Here is a 23,530-nt window from a genome sequence, read left to right on the forward strand (position 1 = left end):
TCTTAGAAAACCTCATCTCTGAGTTCATGTCCTTTGTAGGGACATGGATTAACCTGGAAACAATCATTCTCAGCAAACTGACATAAGAACAGAAAATCAAACACCGTATGTTCTCACTCATAGGCGGTGTTGAACAATGAGAACACATGGACACAGGGAGGGGAGCATCACACACCGGGATCTGTTAAGGGGAAGTAGGGGAGGGACAGCGGGGAGTGGGGAGTTGGGGAGAGATAGCATGGGGAGAAATGCCAGATATAGGTGATGGGGAGGAAGGCAGCAAATCACACTGTCATGTGTGTACCTATGCAACAATCTTGCATGTTCTTCACATGTATCCCAAAATCTAAAATTCAGTAAAAAAAAAAAAAACAAAAAAACCCTTGTCTCTATCCACCAAAAATATTGCTGAAATACAAATAAGTTTTTGCAAAATCTGACATCTCACTTAGGACCTCAAAGAGAAAGATATTGAATAAACATGACTATGTCTACTTTTAGTATCACAAAAACAATAAAATAGAAGAAATAATAAGTAGAAGAGATAATTACACTGCTGACTGCCTAAATCACCAGCCATTTTTTGCACATTTTTAAAAGCAATTGGTCTTCTCATATTCTCAGCTTGAGGGAACGAGATTTCTTCACACTTGGGAAGTGGGAAGCAACAGGTAAGATAAAAATCACTCAGGAAATGTGAAAGGCTTGGGTTAAGTCAGGTAAATGTACTGCTGAACATTGAAATAATAAGCTGCCTTTTTAACCTGGATGAAATATTTTTTACATTTCATATTTCAGCATTCTAGAACCCTTTGGAAGGCTTCCATCTCTCCAATTAGTTGCTAGTAAAATACAAGAAATCTGCTTTGTGCAAGATGTTTGAATTGGAAGATATTGATTAACAATTACTCACCAGGAAACAAGAGCACTCTTTTGATCGTATTAGTCCTCCCTTCTTAAGCTGATTTAAGAGCTCTTCATCATGGTACCCATGAGTGGCACATCAAAGAATACATGTCAAAATCCCAAAATATTAAGTAATTTCTGGTTAATAAAAAGTTTTTGAACAAAAGGAAATCTGTAACACTGTAAGCTTTTCAGTCTGTGAGTTAGGTAGATACAAGCAGGAGGAGGAAAGAATATACAATAAGTAACTAATCTCATTAATATTCTACATATTCCTAGACACCTGTGAGTGTATAACCTGGACTTGTATTGTTGAACTCTCCCTTTCCCTCTGTCAGTTTAAAAATATCACAAAAAGCGTGTTTTAGAGCTTGTTTTTAAAACTAGTCAGTTAAATCCATCAATTGGTAGATCTAACTGACTTGATTATGTCTAAGATATTTTCACAGGAAACTGATTATAATAAGAAGTTAAGTCCTATCATCTGCTTATTGTAACAGTACAAGAAGTGTTTTTAAAAGGACCATTTCTCATCTTTTATTATTCAAAAATGAAACATATACTTTTCTAGTATTACTGAGAAACACCAAAGGACCCACCCAACTCCCAGGCTACTCACTCACTGTTCTTTCTCTTAATTGCTTTTGCATCATGTCTAAGTCTGAGCATTGGCACTGAATACATGCTTGATAAACTCTGCTGGCTGAAGATGCTTGTCTGTTTTGCATTCCTCAGCCTGCAAAGAATTTTTTTTCCACTCCACATGCCTAAAGGGGCAAAGGTCAAATCCCCTCAGCTGCAGATGAGGTCATCTTGCTGATAGTCTGCAGCTGATCACAATAAAAACAGGGTCTCCCATGTGGTCAGTCCTCCCTATTTAGGAGCAGTGATGTTATCTCTAGTGAGACAGGCTGAGACATGCAACTTGTTTTAATTTGAACTACATATATTTTCTTCTGACTTCACTGCAAACTTTTATTTACATTTTAGGAAAAGCATTAGTTTGGTCATCCTTTTGAATAAAAAAAAAAACCCATAAGTGAAATAGAGGGAGCTTATGTTTTATAAGTAGTCATTCATATATATTAAGCCATATGAAATGATTTGGAAGACTTCCATCTCTCCAATGAGTTGCTAGTAAAATACAAGAAAAAAAAGTGCTTCTTGCAAGGGGTTTGATTTGGAAGATATTGATTAACAATTACCAGGAAACAGGAACACTCTTGATCTTACTAGTTCATCCTTCTTAAGCTGATTTAGGAGCTTCCCATTCACGGTGCCCATGAGTGCTGTATGTAAAATGTAAAATGGTTTTTACATTTTCTATGTAGAAATGATTAGATATTGGTAATCTCATGATTTATCCTAATGCTTCCAAAGGACCTTACCTCCTAGAATATTAAACAAATTCTAGAGTCAAGCAGACCTTAGTTTGAATTCCAGCTCTGCCATTTACTAGCTGGGTGACCTTAAAACTTTAGGGTAACTTTCAGAACCTCATTTTACTAAATTAAAAAAAAAGAATAACATAATATGTACCTCACAGGGTTATATCTAACATGTGTAAAGTCCTTAGGAAATCGTTTGCCTACAGGAGGCACTCAATATATGGTGTTAATAACAATAGAAGTAATAATGGTAGTGTAGTAACATAGGTCCCTTAGCCAGAGCCCTAGGGTCAGATGTGTTTCAGAGCTCATAACTTTTCTGATTCTAGAAAAGTACTGCAATGCTTATACTCAGGACTAGCTACATAATTTGCAGGGCTCTGTGTGGGTAAGGAGGGGAGGCAAGGACTCTTGTCAAAAAATTATTAAGGATTTTATGATGCCACAGCAGAGCTTTTAGCCAAGTGCAGGGTGTTTGTTAAGTGTGGTGGGACCCTGTGTTACTGCCTTGTTGTTTCCATATTATCTTGATATATGCCCACAATGTTACAAATCTTTTGGAATTTGTGTAGTACACTCTCCAGTTTTCATCAGAAATCTGGCTCCCTAAGTCCTCACAAAAAAGTGAATAAAAAGACAAGAAAAAGAAAACAAACAAATATATATACCCACAGCAAGGACTGAGGACAGTATTCAAACACATTAATGCTTCTCTAGGGAAATGTTTGAACATTCACACTAAGTGAAAATATAGCAGGAGCAGCCGCGGGAAAAGGATCCCTCAAACACCGAATGCAGGAAGAAGAGGAATTTATTCGGCCAGGAGACTGGGTGATAATTTGTCCAAAACCCAGCTCCTCTAACAAAGGGAGGTTCAGCCTTTATATGGGCTTATACTTTAGATATTACAGGAGAAAGAATCTTAGGTTCATAGTTTTAGGACTCACATGTGGAAAGGTTTCTGTTTACAGTTTCAGGAATCACATATGAAAGGGTTCCGGTTTACAGTTTTAGGACTCACATGTGAAAAGGTTTCTGGTTTGATCTTGTTTTAAGTAAAAGTAGTGCCTTCTGGAGAGTTTCCCCAAGGCCTAGCCTGTCACCTATAGGAAGGTAAAACCGGAGGCGCCATTCGGTCAACCTTTTCTTCTATTGAAATACAGCATGTTAGTCAAAGGGGAAGTTGATCTGAGAAGCCTGGGTCTCCCTCTTCAGAATAAATAAAGACTATAAATATCTTCCTGTCAGTTGAGGTCAGATTCACGACCAAATGAGTTTACCATACACTCAGGAAAAATTTGCAGTTTTCAGAGCATTTTGGATTTGTAATTTCAGATAAGAGATTGTAGTGGGGTTTACATTGTGTTTACCAGGCTAGCCACACATCGGGCATTTATGTAAAAGACCTGAAGGTCAGCCTGAGAATATTGAAGCCAAGGGCAATTGGGTTCCAATCCTGTTTTGACACCTAGTAGTTGTGAGCCTTTAGGCAAGACAGTTTGGAGGCAGGGTTATAGGTGGTTTTCTAGGAGCCTTGGCTGAGGGGATGGGGGGAAATCACAGCCTTCATTGTGGATGGATGGGCAGAAGCTTCTAAAGACAGCAATAAACATAACCAGACAATCCTCACGCCCTCAAAAAAGTGAACCCAACAATTTGACTTCCTCTTCTACTTTACTTAGAGTTCTGCCTTCACTTGCCTTCTTCTGATGCCTTTCATCATGATGCTAACTGTCATGCTAACATATTTTCTTTACAAATGCAAATGTACTCTTAATACAGAATGTGACCAGGGAGTGAAACTGTGGGATATGGTTTGAATCTATGTCCTTGCCCAAATCTCATGTCAAAATGTAATCCCCAATACTGGAGGTACGGCCTGATGTGAGGTGATTGAATCATGGGGCAGACCCTTCATAAACAGTTTAGCACCATCTCCTTGGTGGTGTTCTTGTGATAGAGTTCTCAGAGATCTGGTTGTTTGAAAGTGTGTTGTTCCTCCCTCCTGACCCCACTACTGCTCCCACCATGTTAAGTGCCTTGCTGTCCCTTTGCTTTCTGCTATGATTGGAAGCTTTCTGAGGCCTCCCCAGAAGCAGAAGCCACTATGCTTCTTGTACTGCCTGCAGACCTCTTTTCTTAATAAATTACCCAGTCTCAGATATTTCTTTAGAGCAGTGTGAGAATGAACTGATACACTGTACCTCCTGTCTGAGCATCTATCCTAGCTCTGTCTTTGGCCAGAATTTGAGTCTGTGGAATAATAATGGGTGCCATTTATTGCAAGTTACCATTTTGGTGAACCAACAACAGTTGAATCCATGTATAGTGGAGCTTGAAATCAGGTTACCTATTGGAATCTGCGATGTGTTTATAAGAAGCTGTATGTACATGTATTATCCTACAATGACTCAATGGAATGATTCCTGAGGCAAGCAGTCTTAAAGAAACCAACTTGATTTTTTCACAATGCAGAAAAAAATCAGATTGATTTAACATGTATAATATGTATTATGTTATTAATTATGTAATCATGATATAAAATAAGTGAACAGAATTTTTAAAAGTTTAAGAGGATGGGCTTTTACTTTTTATTTATTTTTTTATTGCATTTTAGGTTTTGGGGTACATGTGAAGAACATGCAAGATAGTTGTATAGGTACACACATGTCAGTGTGATTTGCTGCCTTCCTCCCCTTCACCTATATAGGGCATTTCTCCCCATGCTATCTCTCCCCAACTTCCCACCCTCTGCTGTCCCGCCCCTATGCCCCCCAACAGACCCCAGTGTGTAGTGCTCCCCTCCCTGTGTCCATTTATTCTCATTGTTCAACATCCACCTATGAGTGAGAAGGTGCGGTATTTCATTTACTGTTCTTGTGTCAGTTTGCTGAGAATGATGGTCTTCAGGTTCGTCCATGTCCCTACAAAGGACGTGAACTCATCATTTTTGATGGCTACATAATATTCCATGGTGTATATGGGCCACATTTTCCCTGTCCAGTCTGTCATCAATGGACATTTGGGTTGGTTTCAGGTCTTGGCTATTGTAAACAGTGCTGCAATGAACATTCGTGCGGATATGTCCTTATAGTAGAACGATTTATAATCCTTTGGATATATACCCAGTAATGGGATTGCTGGGTCAAATGGAATTTCTATTTCTAGGTCCTTGAGGAATCACCACACTGTCTTTCACAATGGTTGAACTAATTTACACTCCCACCAGCAGTGTAAAAGTGTTTCTAATTCTCCACATCCTCTCCAGCATCTGTTGTCTCCAGATTTTTTTAATGATCACCATTCTAACTGGCATGAGATGGTATCTCAATGTGGTTTTGATTTGCATTTGTCTAATGGCCAGTGATGATGAGCATTTTTTCATATGTTTGTTGGCCTCATGTATGTCTTCTTTTGTAAAGTGTCTGTTCATGTCCTTTGCCCACTTTTGAATGAGCTTGTTTGTTTTTTTCTTGTAAATCTGTTTGAGTTCTTTGTAAATTCTGGATATCAGCCCTTTGTCAGATGGGTAAACTGCAAAAATGTTTTCCCATTCTGTTGGTTGCCGATTCACTCTAATGACTGTTTCTTTTGCTGTGCAGAAGCTGTGGAGTTTGATTAGGTCCCATTTGTCTATTTTGTCTTTTGTTGCCAATGCGTTTGGTGTTTTGGTCATGAAGTCCTTGCCCACGCCTATGTCCTGAATGGTTTTGCCTAGATTTTCTTCCAGAGTTTTTATGGTGTTAGGTCTTATGTTTAAGTCTTTAATCCATCTGGAGTTAATTTTAGTGTAAGGTGTCAGGAAGGGGTCCAGTTTCTGCTTTCTGCTCATAGCTAGCCAGTTTTCCCAACACCATTTATTAAACAGGGACTCCATTCCCCATTGCTTGTTTTTGTCAGGTTTGTCAACGATCGGATGGTTGTAGATATGTTGTGTTGCCTCCAAGACCTCTGTTCTTTGGGTAGTATGGCCATTTTCACGATATTGATTCTTGCTAACCATGAACATGGAATGTTTCTCCATTTGTTTGTGTCCTCTCTTATTTTGTTGAGCAGTGGTTTGTAGTTCTTGAAGAGGTCCTTTACCTTCCTTATTGGTTGTATTCCTAGGTATTTTATTCTCTTTGTAGAAATTGTGAATGGCAGTTTATTCTTGATTTGGCTCTCTTTAAGTCTGTTATTGGATTTCTGCACATTGATTTGTACCCTGAGATGTTGCTGAAGTTGCTTATCAGTTTCAGGAGATTTTTGGGCTGAGACGATGGGGTCTTCTAGATATACTATCATGTCATCTGCAAATAGAGACAATTTGGCTTCCTCCTTTTCTATTTGAATACCCTTTATTTCTTTTTCTTGCCTGATTGCTCTGGCTAGAACTTCCAGTACTATATTGAATAGGAGTGGTGAGAGAGGGCATCGTTGTCTAGTGCCAGATTGCAAAGGGAATGCTTCCAGTTTTTGCCTATTCAGTATGATATTGGCTGTTAGTTTGTTATAAATAGCTTTTATTATTTTGAGATATGTTCTGTCAATACCTAGTTTATTGAGGGTTTTTAGCATAAAGGGCTGTTGAATTTTGTAAAAGGCCTTCTCTGCATCAATTGAGATAATCATGTGGTTTTTGTCTTTGGTTCTGTTTATGTGGTGAATTATGTTTATAGACTTGTGTATGTTGAACCAGCCTTGCATCCCCAGGATGAATCCTACTTGATCATGGTGGATAAGCTTTTTGATGTGCTGTTGCAATTGGCTTGCCAATATTTTATTGAAGACTTTTGCGTTTATGTTCATCATGGATATTGGCCTGAAGTTTTCTTTACTTGTTGAGTCTCTGCTGGGTTTTGGTATCAGGATGATGTTGGTCTCATAAAATGATTTGGGAAGGATTCCCTCTTTTTGGATTATTTGGAATAATTTTGGAAGGAATGGTACCAGCTCCTCTTTGTCTGTCTGGTAGAATTCAGCTGTGAACCCATCTGGACCTGGGCTTTATTTTGTGTGGTAGGCTCTTAATTACTGCCTCAACTTCAGATCTTGTTACTGGTCTATTCAGGGTTTTGACTTCTTCCTGGTTTAGGCTTGGGAGGAGGCAAGTGTCCAGGAATTTATCCATTTCTTCCAGATTTACTAGTTTATGTGCATAGAGTTGTTTGTAATATTCTCTGATGATGGTTTGAATTTCTGTGGAATCTGTGGTGATATCCCCTTTTTCATTTTTTATTGCATCTGTTTGATTATTCTCTCTTTTCTTTTTTATTAATCTGGCTAGTGGTCTGTCTATTTTGTTGATCTTTTCGAAAAACCAGCTCTTGGATTTATTGATTTTCTGAAGGGTTTTTCGTTTCTCTATCTCCTTCAGTTCTGCTCTGATCTTAGTTATTTCTTGTCTTCTGCTAGGTTTTGAGGTTTTTTTTATCTTGTTCCTCTAGCTCTTTCAATTTTGACGATAGGGTGTCAATTTGGGATCTCTCCACTCTTCTCATGTGGGCACTTATTGCTATATATCTTCCTCTAGAGACTGCTTTAAATATGTCCAAGAGATTCTGGTAGGTTGTGTCTTCATTCTCGTTGGTTTCAAAGAACATCTTTATTTCTGCCTTCATTTCATTGTTTATCCAGTTAATGTTCAAGAGCCAGTTGTTCAGTTTCCATGAAGCTGTGCAGTTCCGAGTTAGTTTTTGAATTCTGAGTTCTAACTTGATTGCACTGTGGTCTGACAGACTGTTTGTTATGATTTTCATTCTTTTGTATTTGCTGAGGAGTGATTTACTTCCCATTATGTGGTCAATTTTAGAGTAGGTATGATGTGGTGCTGAGAAGAATGTATATTCTGTGGATTTTGGATGGAGAGTTCTCTAAATGTCTATTCAGTTTGCTTGTTCCTAGTCTGAGTTCAAGTCCTGGATATCCTTGTTAATTTTCTTTCTAGTTGATCTGTCTAATATTGACAATGGGGTGTAAAGTCTTCCACTATTATTGTGTGGGGTCTAAGTCTCTTTGTAAGTCATGAAGAACTTACCTTATGTATCTGGGTGCTCTTGTATTTGATGCGTATATATTTGGGATCGTTAGCACTTCTTGTTGTATTTATCCTTTTACCATTATGTAATGTCCTTCTTTGTCTCTTTTGATCTTTGTTGCTCTAAAGTGTATTTTATCAGAGATGAGAATTGAAACTCCTGCTTCTTTTTTGCTCTCCATTTGCTTGGTAATTCTTTCTCGATCCCTTTATTTTGAGCCTTTGTGTATCCTCACATGTGAGATGGGTTTCCTGGATACAGCACACCAATGGGTTTTGGCTTTTTATCCAATTTGCCAGTCTGTGTCTTTTAATTGGGGCATTTAGTCCATTTACATTTAGGGTTAATATTGTTATGTGTGAATTATCTTGCCATTTTGATGCTAGCTGGCGGTTTTGCTGGTTAGTTGATGCAGATTCTTCATTTTGTTTATGCTCTTTACCATTTGGTATGTTTTTGGAGTGGCTAGTACTGGTTGTTCCTTTCTATGTGTAGTGCCTCTTTCAGGAACTCTTGCAAAGCAGGCCTGGTGGTTACAAAATCTCTGAGTCCTTGCTTGTTGGCAAAGGATTTATTTTTCCTTCACTTTTGAAGCTTAGATTGACTGGATATGAAATTCTGGGTTGAAAGTTCTTTTCTTTAAGGATGTTGAATATCAGCTTCCACTCTCTTCTGGCTTGTAGGGTTTCTTCTGAGAGATCTGCTGTGAGTCTGATGGGCTTCCCTTTGTGGGTGACCCAACCTTTCTCTCTGGCTGCCTTTAGCATTATCTCCTTCATTTCAACCCTGGTGAATCTGACGATTATGTGCCTTGGGGTTGCTCTTCTTGAGGAATATCTTTGTGGTGTTCTCTGTATTTTCCTGGACTAGAATATTGACCTGCCTTGCTAGGTTGGGGAAGTTTTCCTGGATAATATCCTGAAAAGTATTTTCCAGCTTGGATTCATTCTCTTCATCACATTCAGGTACATCTATCAAACGTAGATTAGGTCTATTCACATAGTCCCACATTTCTTGGAGACTTTGTTCATTCCTTTTTGTGCTTTTTTCTCTAATCTTGCCTTCTCATTTTATTTCATTGAGTTAATCCTTGACCTCCGATATCCTTTCTTCTGCTTGGTCAATTTGGCTGTGGAAACTTGTGCATGCTTTGTGAAGTTCTTGTGTTGTGTTTTTCAGCTCCATCAATTCACTTTTATTCCTCTCTAAGTTGTCCATTCTCGTTAGCATTTCGTCACATCTTTTTTTGAAGGTTCTTAGTTTCTTTGCATTGGGTTAGAACATGTTCTTTTAACTCACAGAAGTTTCTCATTATCCACCTTCAGAAGTCTGATTCTGTCATTTCATCACACTCATTTTCCATCCAGCCTTGTTCCCTTCTGGTGAGGAGTTGTAATCCCTTGTAGGAGGAGAGGTGTTCTGGTTTCGGGTGTTTTGCTTCTTTTTGCGCTGGTTTCTTCCCATCTTTGTGGTTTTATCTTTGTAGTTGCTGATTTTCAGATTGGGTCTCTGAGTGAATGTCCAGTTGATGAAGTTTTTCTATTTCTTAGTTTTCCTTCTAATAGTCTGGCCCCTCTGCTGTGGGACTCCTGAGGTCCACTCCAGGTTCTGCTTGCCTGGGGATCACCTGCAGCAGCTGTAGAACAGTAAGTATTGCTATCAGTTTCTTGTTCTGCTATCTTTGTCCTAGAATGATGTCCACCAAATGTCAGTCTGATCAGTCCTTTGTGAGGTGATTCTTTGGATATACAGGGGTCAGGGAGCTGCTTGAGGAGACAGCCTGCCCTTTATAGGAGCTTAAGTGCTGAGCTGTGAGCTCCATTGTTCAGAGCTGCTGGGCAGGTATATTTAAGTCTGCTGCAGCAGAACTCATAAACCCCCCTTTTTTCCCCAGGTGCTCTGTCCCAGGGAGTTAGGGCTTTATTTATGAGTTTCTGTTGTGCTGCTGCCTTTTTATTCAGGGCTGCTCTGCCCAGCAAGGAGGCAGCCTCATCACTGTCTGCCTGCAGGGCTTTGTGGAGCTGCTGTGGGCTTTGCCCTGCTGCTGCATGAACCTCCCTGCAGTCCTGTTTATATGGGTGTGTTTAGAAGTGCCTTGGCAATGGTGGCCCACCTCTATAATGGTGGACTCTCTTTGCAGTGGTGGGTTGACTCAGCAAAGGTGGGTTGCCTCGGCAACAGTGGACTGTCTCAGCAATGGCGGACTACCTACATAGGGGTGGAGTGCCTCAGTAATGGCAGACTACCTTCGTAGGGGTGGAGTGCCTCGGTAATGTCAGACGCCCCTCCCCCACAGAGCTGCACCATCCCGGGTTCAGCTGTGCTTGCTGTGAAACTCTCAATCAAGGGCGTTTCCAATTGCTGTTTTTTTTTGGGGGGTGGGACCTGGCGAGCCTGATCACCTGGCTCTCTACCTCAGAGCCTTTTTTTTTTTTTAGTTGAATGATTGACTCTCTCCCAGGTCTTTGAGCCACCTGCTGAAAAGGTGCTGGGATCTGTGTGATTTCCTGTGCAGTCAACCACTGCACCAGCTGAAACAACAGCGCTGCCCGGGAATCTCCTGGCCTGGCTCCCTGTTTCTGTCCCCTGTTTAATCAGATGAATGGGTGGCTCTGCCTTCCTGGAGCTCCAATTGCCAGCCTAAAAGGGCAACCAGACCAGTGTATTTTGTATGGAGAACGGTGTGCTGGGGCATCAGCAAAATAGCCATGCTGGCCAAAATAGCCACCCTGGTGACCCGTGGGGCTCCTCCGCCTGGGAATCTCCTGGTCTCTGGGCAATAGAGATCCATCTGGAATTGCCGCTTCCACTCACCCTCTGAGCTTTCACTGGGAGCTGCAATCCTGAGCTTCTCCTAAACTGCCATCTTGGATCTTCCTCTGAGGATGGGCTTTTAATGGAAAATTGCAAAACACAAGTGAACAGGAATAGATACACAGACATACATGAGAGAAAAATACTATACCTTAATATCCTTGCAGATTAAGAAATAAAATGGTTGATGGAATTGTCCTAGTAGAACTTGAGACAATGAAATCATTTCAAGCATAATGGAGTGAGAAAATAAAGATCAAAATCTGTATTCCATCCATTTGCATCCTAGAAAGTGAGGCTGCCTAAGAAAGAAAGCATGACCAACTCCAATTATATTTTGTAAGTGGCATGTGCAATTGTGCTATCATTCAATAGAAGTTCAAAGCAAGAAAGTATGTTCTTATGCTTGGGAATATGCCAAGAAATTTCCAGTGAAACAACTGGATTGTTAAACTGAATGAAAATATCCAGAAATGAGAGTGTTTGCCTTAAATTATCTACATTCTAGATGCAAAGCATCTGAACATAAGTTATCCAGAAGTGAGTATAAATAATACAATCATTGAGACTGAGAAAGGGGTGTGTTGTTTGGTAAGAACTGCAGATGACTACTTTTCCCAGGAAAGGTACACCCTTCAGTAGTCACCTACTACTGTGTATACCCATATCTTCCAGAGGGAATAACAGACTCTTCATGACTACTAGAGCCCTTTCTTATTCTGTGGGAGGTATGGGATGCCATCACTCCCTTGAAAAATCTGCACCTACTTTTTGGGAGGAGTCTCATGCCTCACAATGTCTAGAGATGTGGAATTTCTAAAATTTTTTTCATTGTTTCAGGGTCTTTCCAATCTCTTAATCTGGTTTTCATTTTACTCTTTAAAATTTCTCTCTTGATTTTACCTGCTACTTTACGATACCTGTACAAGTTTAATAATAAGAATAGCCATGCTTATATAGCATGGACTCTGTGCTAGGCACTGTTCTGAATACTTCACATGTATCTAATCACCTAATCTCACAATGTCTCTAAGAGGCTCCTTAATAATTACCATCTCTGTCTTAAAAATGAGGAAACTGACTTAGAGAGAGGTTAAGCACCTTGCATTACTAATCAGTGGCAGAGTCTGATTTCAGTCCAAGCAGTCTGGTTCCAAAACCTTGCTTAACCACTCATGCTACTGTTCTCACCTTACCAGACTTTCCCTTAGTAGATTATTTTATTGGTGCCTTTAAACCCAAATCATTCTATCCCCTCAGGTTTAGAAAGTATTCAATTCTTATAACCAATTGGAAGTAAATGCTGAAAGTGTCTTTGAAATCATTTGAACTTCTCCTAGTTGAGACATTTTCTAGACCTATCACCATGGACTTAACTTTCCCTGATCCCAGTAGACTTGGATTTTAGCAACTTCAGCACAGGGTCGTCAAAACATTAAATACTATGAAGGCACGATTGAGCTCACCCGCTTAGATTTCTGTGATGAGGCTTACTTCACACTCTAGACTCCAGAATCTTAATTTTAATGGACAGTTAGGGTCAATACAGTCAAAGAATTTATTTAACAAATACCTGGAGAGGGTTCTTAATCTTAGAACTTTAGGAATACAAAAGTTTTTTTGAGAATCATTGCACTCACATTCTGTATTTAATGACAGTTTATTCATCTATGATAGTTGTCAATTTATTGCTCCTTAGCTCCAAATTTACTCTCCAATACTTGCTTGGTGATAAAGGATGAAATTCTTGTAAGCATCTTCTTTATAGTGAGGATGTTGTTCAACATCCTCAGTAGAGGCCACTGGAAGGACATAGCAGGCAAAAGGGGATCTTCTGCTGTTTCCAGTGATTGTAGGGTCAGCCAGCGGTATGATAAAGGTAGGTTGTGCTGTGTCCCAGCCAAGAGCCCAGAGTATATGGCCCCTACACAACCTTGCCACTCCCATCTGACCTGGTGATCAATTTCCTGCATCCTTTTTGACACTAGGAGACACTGTGTACTCCAGGCCTCCTGTCCTCAGGGTATTTGTTCTTCTCAGTACTCCTAAGTCTCTACTTTCTGAGGCTCACTTATACTCTCACTGTGCCTGGAATGTTGTCTCTGCCTGCCAATGGGCTGGGTCAAGCTTGGGCCCCAGAGGGTTGTTTCCTGCTTGCCCAGTGACTGCAGAATATCTGGTCCAGGCAAATGAGCAAATCTCTCTGCTGTTCACTGGGCTGCAATCTTACTTTTTCCAACCCAGACTTGGGGAGAAGTTGCACATTCCAAATTTGGCCTTTCTTTAGTAACTTCCTCAGTCTTAGAGTAGCATATTTAGTCTTAAAAATATTTTATAGTTATACTTTGACAATATTTTATTAACTTTGTGAATTAAACTTCCCCTATTGAAATCACTATGTGATTTCTGACTCCTGATTAGACTTGAACGTCTATATGATACATATATACAATAAAGCAGGGAAGATATTTAATAGATTCTGGCGTCAGACCATTTCTTTTTCATTAGGAGTTTTCAACCCAATAGCTCTTTCTTGTTATTCTTCATTTGTTTGTTTCATTCATAATAGACTTAACTGTTTTTTAGTAGTTAGGTTTATGAAAAAATAAACAGAAAATACAGATGATTTCAATATGACCTTTGCCCTCTCCCTTCAGTCTCCTGTTATTAACATCTTTCATTAGTGTGGTGCATCTGTTAGAACTGATAAGCCAATATTAATGCATTACTATTAAATGCATTGCTATAGTTTACACCCAGTTGTACATTCTGCATTTTTTCAAATGCATAATACAGTGTATCTGTCATTGCTGTATTATACAGAGTAGTTCCACTGCCCTAAACATTTTGTCCCTCCTTCTGACCTCCTGAACTTCTGGCAACCACTGATCTTTCTACTGTCTTCAGTTTTGCCTTTCCCAGAATGTCACATGGTTGTGTTGATACAGAATATAGCCTTTTCAGATTGACATGTTTTACCTGGAAATACATGTTTAAAGTTTTTTCATGCATTTTCATATCTTCATGCTTCATGTCTTTTTCTCTCTGAACAGTTCACCTTTATCTGGATGTACCACAGTTTCTTTGTTTTACTTTCAACTTTTATTTTAGGTTCAGGAGTTCATGTGCAGGTTTGTTATGTAGGCAAATCCCATGTCGTGGGGCTTTGGTGTACAGATTATTTTATCAGCCATGTAATGAACACAGTCCCTGAGTAGTTTTTTGATCCTTTTCCTCCTCTTACCCTCCAACCTCAAGTAGACCCTAGTATCATTTTTCCCTTCTTTGTGCCCATCTGTACTTAATGTGTAGCTCCCACTTATGAGACAGAATGTGTGGTATTTGGTTTTCTGTCCCTGCATTAATTTGCTTGGGATAATGGCTTCCACCTCCATCTATGAGTCCACAAAGGACATGATTTCATTCTTTTTTATGGCTGCATAGTATTCCATGTGTACCATGGTTTCTTTATCAATTCACCTATTGAAGAATATCTTGCTTGTTTCCAAGTTTGGGAAATTGTGAACAAAACTGCCATAAATATTTATGTGCAGTTTTTTGCAAAGGCAAAAGTTTTAAACTTATTTCGATAAATACCAAGGAGCATAAGTACTGGATCTCATGGTAAGAACATATTTAGGTTTTAAAGAAATTGCCAAAGTGTCTTATGCAGTGACCTGTAGCATTTTGCCAGCCTGCCTGCCTTCCTTGCTCCCATTTTCTTTCTTCTCGGAAGACAGCTGTATAATGTGGCATTGTACCATCTCTCTCTAACCCAAGGGTGCTACCCTAGTATTCTGCTGAAGATAGTCTACCTTCTTTTCTTGTGACACATAGTGACCTCTGCTTGCTGTGACTCTAGGAGGGGCTTTAAAGTTGGTTTGGAAGGAGGCTGCTTAGGCCTGCTGTATCACAAGAGCATAAATTCCCTCATTCATTCAGCATTGTGGCACTTGCTGTATAGTTCAACTGCAGGATGTAGCTTCCCTTCATGAAAGCGGCTTCTTAATCATTGGCAGTAGCGGGAACCCTGGAAAATAAAGCTGTGAGGTTATGGTGCTATGAAGTGGAAAACAGTTAGACATTTAAAAATCTGTAGCTTCTGAAGGACGCATCCTGAATGCCTACAAATTTCCTGTTGGTTGAGGATGGCTAATAGTCTCCCATAGAAAGGAGCCAATGAGGACTCACAAATATTCCAGAACAAGCTTTAGATTTGGAAGTTTGAGGGAGGAGTGAGTTATGAATACGTAAGGAAAGCTCTGATTTCCTTGGCACGTGGAACTATTTTATAATTCAGCCTTGTGTCTCCTAATCGCTGACAGCTCTCAGTTGACTCTTCTCTGCTCTCACAGCTTCCTGCATTTTCCTTCGTCCTTCCTCAAAACAATTATTCCCTAGGTATCTAATAGCAAATTCTCTGCTGTGAAATAAGCCATAAATGAGAAGAACAAAGAAGAAGCATTCATTTCTTGCTTATATCACAGAAGAATTAAGATGGAAAAAATGGGCATGAGATTCCATGTTTTTTCTTAGGACAGTATTTCCCTCTGCTGGCGAAAGCGTGTAACTTTTTTCTCCTCAGTTAATGCAGCTTTAAAAGAAGTAATCAACCAGGATCGTCATTTGAAAACCTCTGTGGCCAGCATTTGTAATTCTCACTGTTTAATTGTTGGTATTATTTTAAAGATTAAACAACAAGAGAAGAAAAAAAAAAGAAAACCTTTGTGGAAATAGTGTGTTACTTCCTCTTGTGTTTCCACATATTCAATTCTAATATGTCCTTTCCCAAACAATGCTCTGGTGTCTGGGAGAGACTGCATTTATCTCACCAAATGAGCATCTCTCTCTCAGCTTGTGGTTTACTTTCCTCAGAGACCAATTAATGATAGTTTAGACAGGAACGTCTTTTAATGCTGATCCCTGAAAACTCTCCTCTTCATCTCTCCAGAGAACTAATGGTGTAATTGTGTTCCGTAGAGCTTGGAAATGATAGATGTCTAACCTCAAATTCAGTTGACATATTAAGATTCTTGTGGTTTTTTGTAACTTGAAGCTATTCCACAAATTTCTGTCTTCTGAGGAAGGTTGACTCAGACAGTCCTGGAGGAATTGGGTTGTTATAGTGCCTTACCTGGAAGCAGCCCAGAGGAAATTTCTTAATAGACTCAAAGAGGATAACTGAGCCCTATAACATGTACACATTTTAACACTAGTGTGATTTTAGTGTGAATATTTAGCAAACAGAGAGAGAGAAACAAATGCAAATACAGGGAGAAGAAGGAAATTCGCTTAGAGATTAGACTCATCTCTACATTTTAACGAAGGCAATGGGGTAAGTAATTAAAATAATGTATTTACAGATGGCTTTTAGAGTATTACCTGAATGCTGCTGCTACAGCAGTGGGCTTATGTGATGTATTATGAACATAAATATTTACATGTGTCCTTAAAACATACAAAAATTATTCCAAGCTTAGCTCCCCATTTATTTTGACAGCTTTAATGTCCTTTTTCTGATTCTGTTTTTATTTGTGCATGTGCATTTTTTGAATTGAATATTTACTTTTTCCTAAAATGAATACTATTTTGGTGAGTCTTAAAAACTAATTTTCAAAAAAGGTGAAACTCATAACTCTCATAGAAACAAAAATGAACAGATAATAAATATTTTATTCTACTCATTTACCAGTGACAACCAGGGAGATGTTATAGCTGGCTCAGAAGAGAATCTGACGATCAGACACATTTCTGAAACAGGAATATTTGTGCAAATGGAGGCAAAATCGATTTTTCCACAGGAGGGGAAGGGAAATCAATTGGACCTTCATTGGACAGGATAGAATTTGCCTGTCAACAGGCAAGAATTATTTTGCATTGTTATCACTTATCTTCAATTTACAGAGCTGCAAACTGGTTTAAAGACAATAAGACATTTGAATCAGTAATACTTAAGCTGTCCTCTGAGTGTAGATTTCCAGTACAATTTTTTTCTCCTGCAGAAGAAAATAATTTTCTGCTTGATCCTCTTTCCTCAGTTTTCTTAGAAAACAGGCAGATGCAAGACTCACTCTGCAACTCCTAAGTTCCTACATCAGATTCTTCTTGTTATTTCCTCATATATGATACAGTGAAGTTAGATAAGAATTTGGATAGCACGTATGTGAGATGGTCCAAAATTAGAAGTCTTTCCCCCAATGAAGTTTTATTTAACTATGTAAAATATCCAATTTTCTTTGCTTTTTGGCTTATATTTAATTCTGTTCATTGGCTTTTTCTTTCAATTCTATTTAGCAAATATTTTTGAATCACTTATCCATTGTCAGCTTTAAGAAAATAGAAGTAAATAAGACAAAAGTCTGTCTTCAAGAAACTTGAATACAACACATACAAATTTTACTCCATATACTCAGAGATACAAAACATATCAATATACTTTACTTTCTCTAAATCAAATATATTTTGAATCTGAGACCCAGCCACTTGTTTAGCAGAAAATTTAATCTCATTCATTACCCATCTTCCTTGGAAATCACATATAAGTCCAAAGCGTTTTATTAAAAAGCTGACGGGGTTAAGAAACTACTAACTCAAGAGTGAGTAGAGTAAGAATGAATAAGATGGGGATGAGTTAACTGGTGAAAGAAAATTATGGTTTTTCTTTGGAACATAGTAGGTTCTTTAATGCTTTATTTTTTGGATATAAGGAACGCTTTTCTTTTTTTCTCTTAAACTATATGTAAATTACGATGATTTAGTATATTATACTTTTATAAACAGAGATGTTTTATAAACAGAGATGAAACATTTATCTTTTTCCCCTTCCTAATCCCTTTAGAATTTCAAAGCTCTTATTGAATATTCTTTTTTTTTTTTAGAGAAGGAAAGAAAAAAAAGGAGTGAAGGAGAGGAAGAAAAAGAGGGAGAGAGAACAGAAATGTTGCTTTATTCTAAAAAAATGGGTATTAATAATGGCCAATCAATATTTCATTTAAACCTATGAGTAGGCGTGATGTGGTCTTGACAAGAATGTATATTTTGTGTATTTAAAGTGGAGAGCTCTATAAATATTTATTAAGTTTACTTGTTCCGGATCTGAGTTCGAGTCCTTGATATCCTTATTAATTTTCTGTCTCATTGAGTCTAAGTCTCTATGTATCTGGGTGTTAGGATCGTTAGCTCTTATTGTTGCATTGATCCTTTTACCACTATATCTTTGTTGCTTTAAAATCTATTTTATCAGATACAAGAATTGCAACTCCTGCTTTTTATTTATTTATTTATTTATTTATTTTTGCTTTCCATTTGGTTGGTAACTCTTTCTCCATCCCTTTGTTTTGAGTCTTTGTGTATCCTTGCATGTGAAATGGGTCTGGATGTAGCATACCATTGGGTTTTGGCTGTATCTTTTGATTGGGGGATTTAGTCGATTTAAATTTAGGGTTACTGCCATTTGATGTTAACTGGCTGTTTTATCTATTCATTGATGTAAATTCTTCTTTATGTTGATGCTCTTTACTTTTTGGTATATTTTTAGAAAGGCTAATACTGGTTGTTTCTTTCTGTGTGTAATGCTTCTTTCAGAAGCTTCTGCAAAACAGGCCTGGTGGTAGTAAAATCTCTGAGTTCTTGCTTGTTCATAAAAGATTTTATTTTTCCTTCAGTTGTGAAACTTAGTTTGGCTGGATATGAAATTCTGGGCTGAAGGTTCTGTTCTTTGAGGATGTTGAATATCGGCCCCCACTCTCTTCTGGCTTGTAGAGTTTCTGCTGAGAGATCTGCTGTAAGTCTGATAGGCTTGCCTTTGTGGGTAACCTGACCTTTCTCTCTGGCTGCCCTTAGTATCCTCTCCTTCGTTTCAACCCTGGTGAATCTAACGATTATGTGCCTTGGGGTTGCTCTTCTTGAGGAATATCTTTGTGGTGTTCTCTATATTACCTGGGGTTGAATATTGTCCTGCTTTGCTAGTTTAGGAAATTTTTCCTGAATAATATCCTGAAGAATATTTTCCAGCTTGGATTCATTCTCTCCGTCACATTCAGGTACACCTATCAAATGTAAATTTGGTCTTTTCACATAGTCCCACATTTCTTGGAGACTTTGCTCATTCCTTTTTATCCTTTTTTTCTAATCTTGTCTTCTCATTTTATTTCATCAAGTTGGACTTCTACCTCTGGTATCCTTTCTTCTGCTTGAAGAATTCGAGTGTTTAAACCTGTGCATACTTCTCGGAGTTCCCATAATGTATTCTTCAGTTCCATTAATTCACTTATATTCCTCTCTAAGTTGTCTATTCTCATTAGGATTTCATCAAACCTTTTTTCAAAGTTCTTAGTTTCTTTACATTGGGCTACAACATGTTCTTTTAACTCACAGAAGCTTCTTATTATCCACCTTCTGAAGCCTGATTCTGTTAATGGAATGCACTCGTTCTCCATCAAGCCTTGTTCCCTTGTTGATGAGGAACTGTGATCCTCTTTAGAGGGAGAGGTGTTCTGATTTTGAGTATTCTCAGCCTTTTTATGCTGGTTTCTTCCCATCTTTGTAAGTTTATCTACCTGTTGTCTTTGTAATTACCAACTTTCAAATTAGGTCTCTGAGTGGATGTCCAAGTTGTTAATTCCCAGGGCTTAAATATGAGCAACCACTGCACCAGCCAAAACAGCAGTGTTAAGACTGATGGTGCTTTTCTGCCCAGGAATCTCCAGTCTGGCTTCCTTCTTGAGTCCGTAATAGGTGACTCTGCCTTCCTGGAGCTCAAAACGTCAGTCAGAAGGGGAACCAGTCCTGTTTACTCTGCACCAAGAGCTGCTGTGCCGAGGTGCTGGCAAAACTGCTGCGCCAGTCACAAGAGTCGCGCTGGCGACCCATGCGGCTCCTCCACTGGGAATCTTCTGCTCCGTGAGTGACAAAAATTTTGTCTGAAAGTGTGGCGTCCTCTTGTTCTCTGAGCTTTCACTGGGAGCTGCAATCCCGAGATGTTAGTGATCAGCCATCTTGGATCATTTTCTCTTATTGAATATTATTATCAGGTCAATATAATTATTTACATCAGTTCAGTAAGAATCTACCTTTTTTTTCTAACAGGAAGAATTGGAAACATTACTTATATTAGCTGAGGCTTTGACAAGAATGTCATATTTAAGAATAACAGGCATAGAATCAGATATGACCAGACGGTTTTAAAGAGTTAAAGTTGAATTTATGGAACCAATGTTCCATAAATTCCTTCTAGAAAATGTTCCTTCTAGAAAAAAATGGCTGGGAACTAACTTAGTGTTTGTAGTATTACATGTGAGTAATGTAGTTTTTATTCAGACAGGCCTAGGAAACTTAGAGTATTTTGGAGACTTCAAAGAGAGAGGAATTCACCCAAATTGATAGGTATTGAAGATAAAATCTAGTGGCAAGGCCTTGGCTTGGTTTCCTAGTCTCGAGAGGATTTCAGAAGTCTAATCTGGGATTCCTTATGAAAAGTTTCAGCAAAGCAAACTTAAAAAGGTCTTTGTGGTCAATTTCTATTCTTGCTACACCTAGATAAAAAATCATGCCAGATCTAATAAAACCAGATTTATTCTGAAAACAAGAATAACCTCACTTCAGTTATCTTTAATAACATGAGGGTGATCGTAGTGATAAACTTTGTATTTTCATGGAAAGCTATAGACTAAATTTGTGAGTGTTCATTGTCTTAGAGCTATTTTTCACCTCTGGGTAACAGCATTTCACTTTCTACTTTATTATCTATCTGTAAACTTGACTGGATCCTGCTCAACTTTTCTAGTTTCCCCTGAAATCTGGGTACATATCTTCAAACTAACATTTTCTATTTTTCTCTCACACTCCTGACTTTGCATTACTGAGAACTAAGTCCTGATTGCCTGTGTTCTTCTTGAAACTATCTAAAGAAACGCCATGTGTTGAAGCTAAATGTTTCTATGTTCTTTTCTGAGAAATAACCAAAACTGCAGCACTGATGTATGTATCATCACCAAAGACATTCAAACTGCAAACCAGGAAATCCATCGGCTCTCCACTGCCATCCTCACTCCACCATCTAAAAATGGTTTGAACCCAACATAAACTCTTCTCAGCTGGCTATACTCTGGACTCAGAAATGGAGTTTTTAGTCTGCTCCAACCAGTTTTTGTCCTACTTTGTTTTCCTAGAAATTCTCCTCCTTCAATACCTGACGACTTGCACCCTCCAGCAGATATCCTCTTCTGCCAAGTCTCAACAGAGGGTTCAGCTGTACTTTAATGAACAAAAGGCCACCTAATGTGTAATGGACTTCTATTGCTGAAGAAGAATGTTTTTTTCCTTCCTTAAACAAGAGGAGAAACTGTAAAAACTGTCTCCTTGACCAAATCCTAGTCAATTGCCTATAAGCTCTGTAGACTGTGACCTTAGTGTTTCCTCTTATCAGACTTGCAGTGCACAACCATAGCAAGAATCTTGCTAAGTTGGTTTAACCAGAACCCTCACACTTGATATCTGATTTAATTTCTCATTCTCCTGAGTCCCCCAGGTGATATCCATTCATTCTGGCCAGCTTTCAACACGAATCCTATTAGGTCTGTTTAGCTAGAAATCCCCACTTATGCTTGATGTTTCCTCTTAGTAATTTTGCATCCACCAACCCCCATCTTGCTCCCTGCCCAGAAATCCACACCTCGTCCCTGTTGTATTTAGAATTGATTACAATTCTATATTGAAGTCTCTTTTCCCATGTTGCAATACTTCCTGATTAAAAAATGCTTTTCACCCTTGATATGGTTTGGCTATGTCCCCACCCAAATCTCATCTTGAATTGTAGCTCCTATAATTCCCATAACTGAATCATGGCAGCAGTTTACCCCAGACTGTTCTTGTGGTAGTAAGTCTCATGAGATCTGATGGTTTTATAAGGGGTTTTTCCTTTCACTTGATTCTGATTCTTTCTTGTCTGCTGCCATGTAAGATGTGCCTTTCACCTTCTGCCGCAATTGTGAAGCCTCCCCAGTCATGTGGAGCCATGAATCCATTAAACCTCTTTTTCTTTATATATTACCCAGTCTCAGGTATGTCTTTATCAGCAGCATGAAAATGGACTAACACAGCTGGGCGTGGTGGCTCATGCCTATAATCCCAGCACTTTGGGAGGCCAAGGCAGGTGGATCACGAGGTCAAGAGATCGAGACCATCCTGGTCAACAAAGTGAAACCCCGTCTCTACTTAAAATACAAAAATTAGCTGGGCATGGTGGTGCGTGCCTGTAGTCCCAGCTACTCGGGAGGCTGAGGCAGGAGAATTGCTTGAACCCAGGAGGCGGAGGTTGCGGTGAGCCAAGATCACGCCATTGCACTCCAGCCTGGGTAAGAAAGAGCGAAACTCCGTCTCAAAAAAAAAAAAAAAAATGGACTAATACACCTCTTTAACTGTATAACCGGTGTTCTTTCATGAGATAGAAGCTGTGAATCTCTGAAAGTCAAATCTTCATTTGAGCTGATTCTTTCAGTTATTGAATTAAATAAAATTCTTGACATGTTAAATTTATATTTGTGGCTTTGATTTTATCCTCTTTTAAAATGTATCCTGTTACAGTCCTACTAATATAGCCCCCACTGAACGTCATGTGTCATTTGAAGTCACGTTCCTGCCTCAGTAGAGATGATAATTTTTGCCAGGGATCTGTAGTTTTTGGGCTGTTGCTCGACTGTGGAAGTTTTATAGTACTCAGATCTAGATGGTGCCATTCACATAGAGCACAGGCAAAACTTTGTAGATAGTAATATGCCACAGCTAGTAAACTCTACTACCTTAGCTCAAAAGAAGTCATATATAATATCTTAAAGAATAGAATTGACCCTGTTCCAAAAATATATATTTTTAAATTTTTTATTTGGTTTGGGTTTATAATTTTAAAAATAACTTCAAGTTTTATTTTAGATTCAGAAGGTACATATACAGGTTTGTTACATGGCTATATTGCATGATGCTTAGGTTTAGGGTATGATTTATTCTGTCACTCAGGTAGTGAGCATGGTAACAAATGGTGACTTTTTCAAACCTTGCCTCCTTCCTTCTGTCTCTGTTTGTCCCCAGTGTTTATTGTCGCCATCTTTATGTCCATAAGTACCCAATGTTTACCTCCCACTTATAAGTGAGGGCACGTAGTATTTGGTTTTCTGTTTCTGCATTAATTTGCTTATGATAATGGCCTTCAGCTGTATAAATGTTGCTGCAAATAACATGTTTTCATTCCTTTATACGGCTGAGTGGTATTCCATGTTGAGTCCATATCTTTACTATTGTGAGTAGGGCTGTAATAAACATATGAGTACATGTGTCTTTTTAGTAGAACAACTTATTTTTCTTTTGGATATATACTCAGTATTGAGATTGCTGGGCCAAATGGAACTT

Source organism: Callithrix jacchus, chromosome 15 (assembly GCF_049354715.1).
Source record: "Callithrix jacchus isolate 240 chromosome 15, calJac240_pri, whole genome shotgun sequence".
Taxonomy (NCBI): Eukaryota; Metazoa; Chordata; class Mammalia; order Primates; family Cebidae; genus Callithrix; species Callithrix jacchus.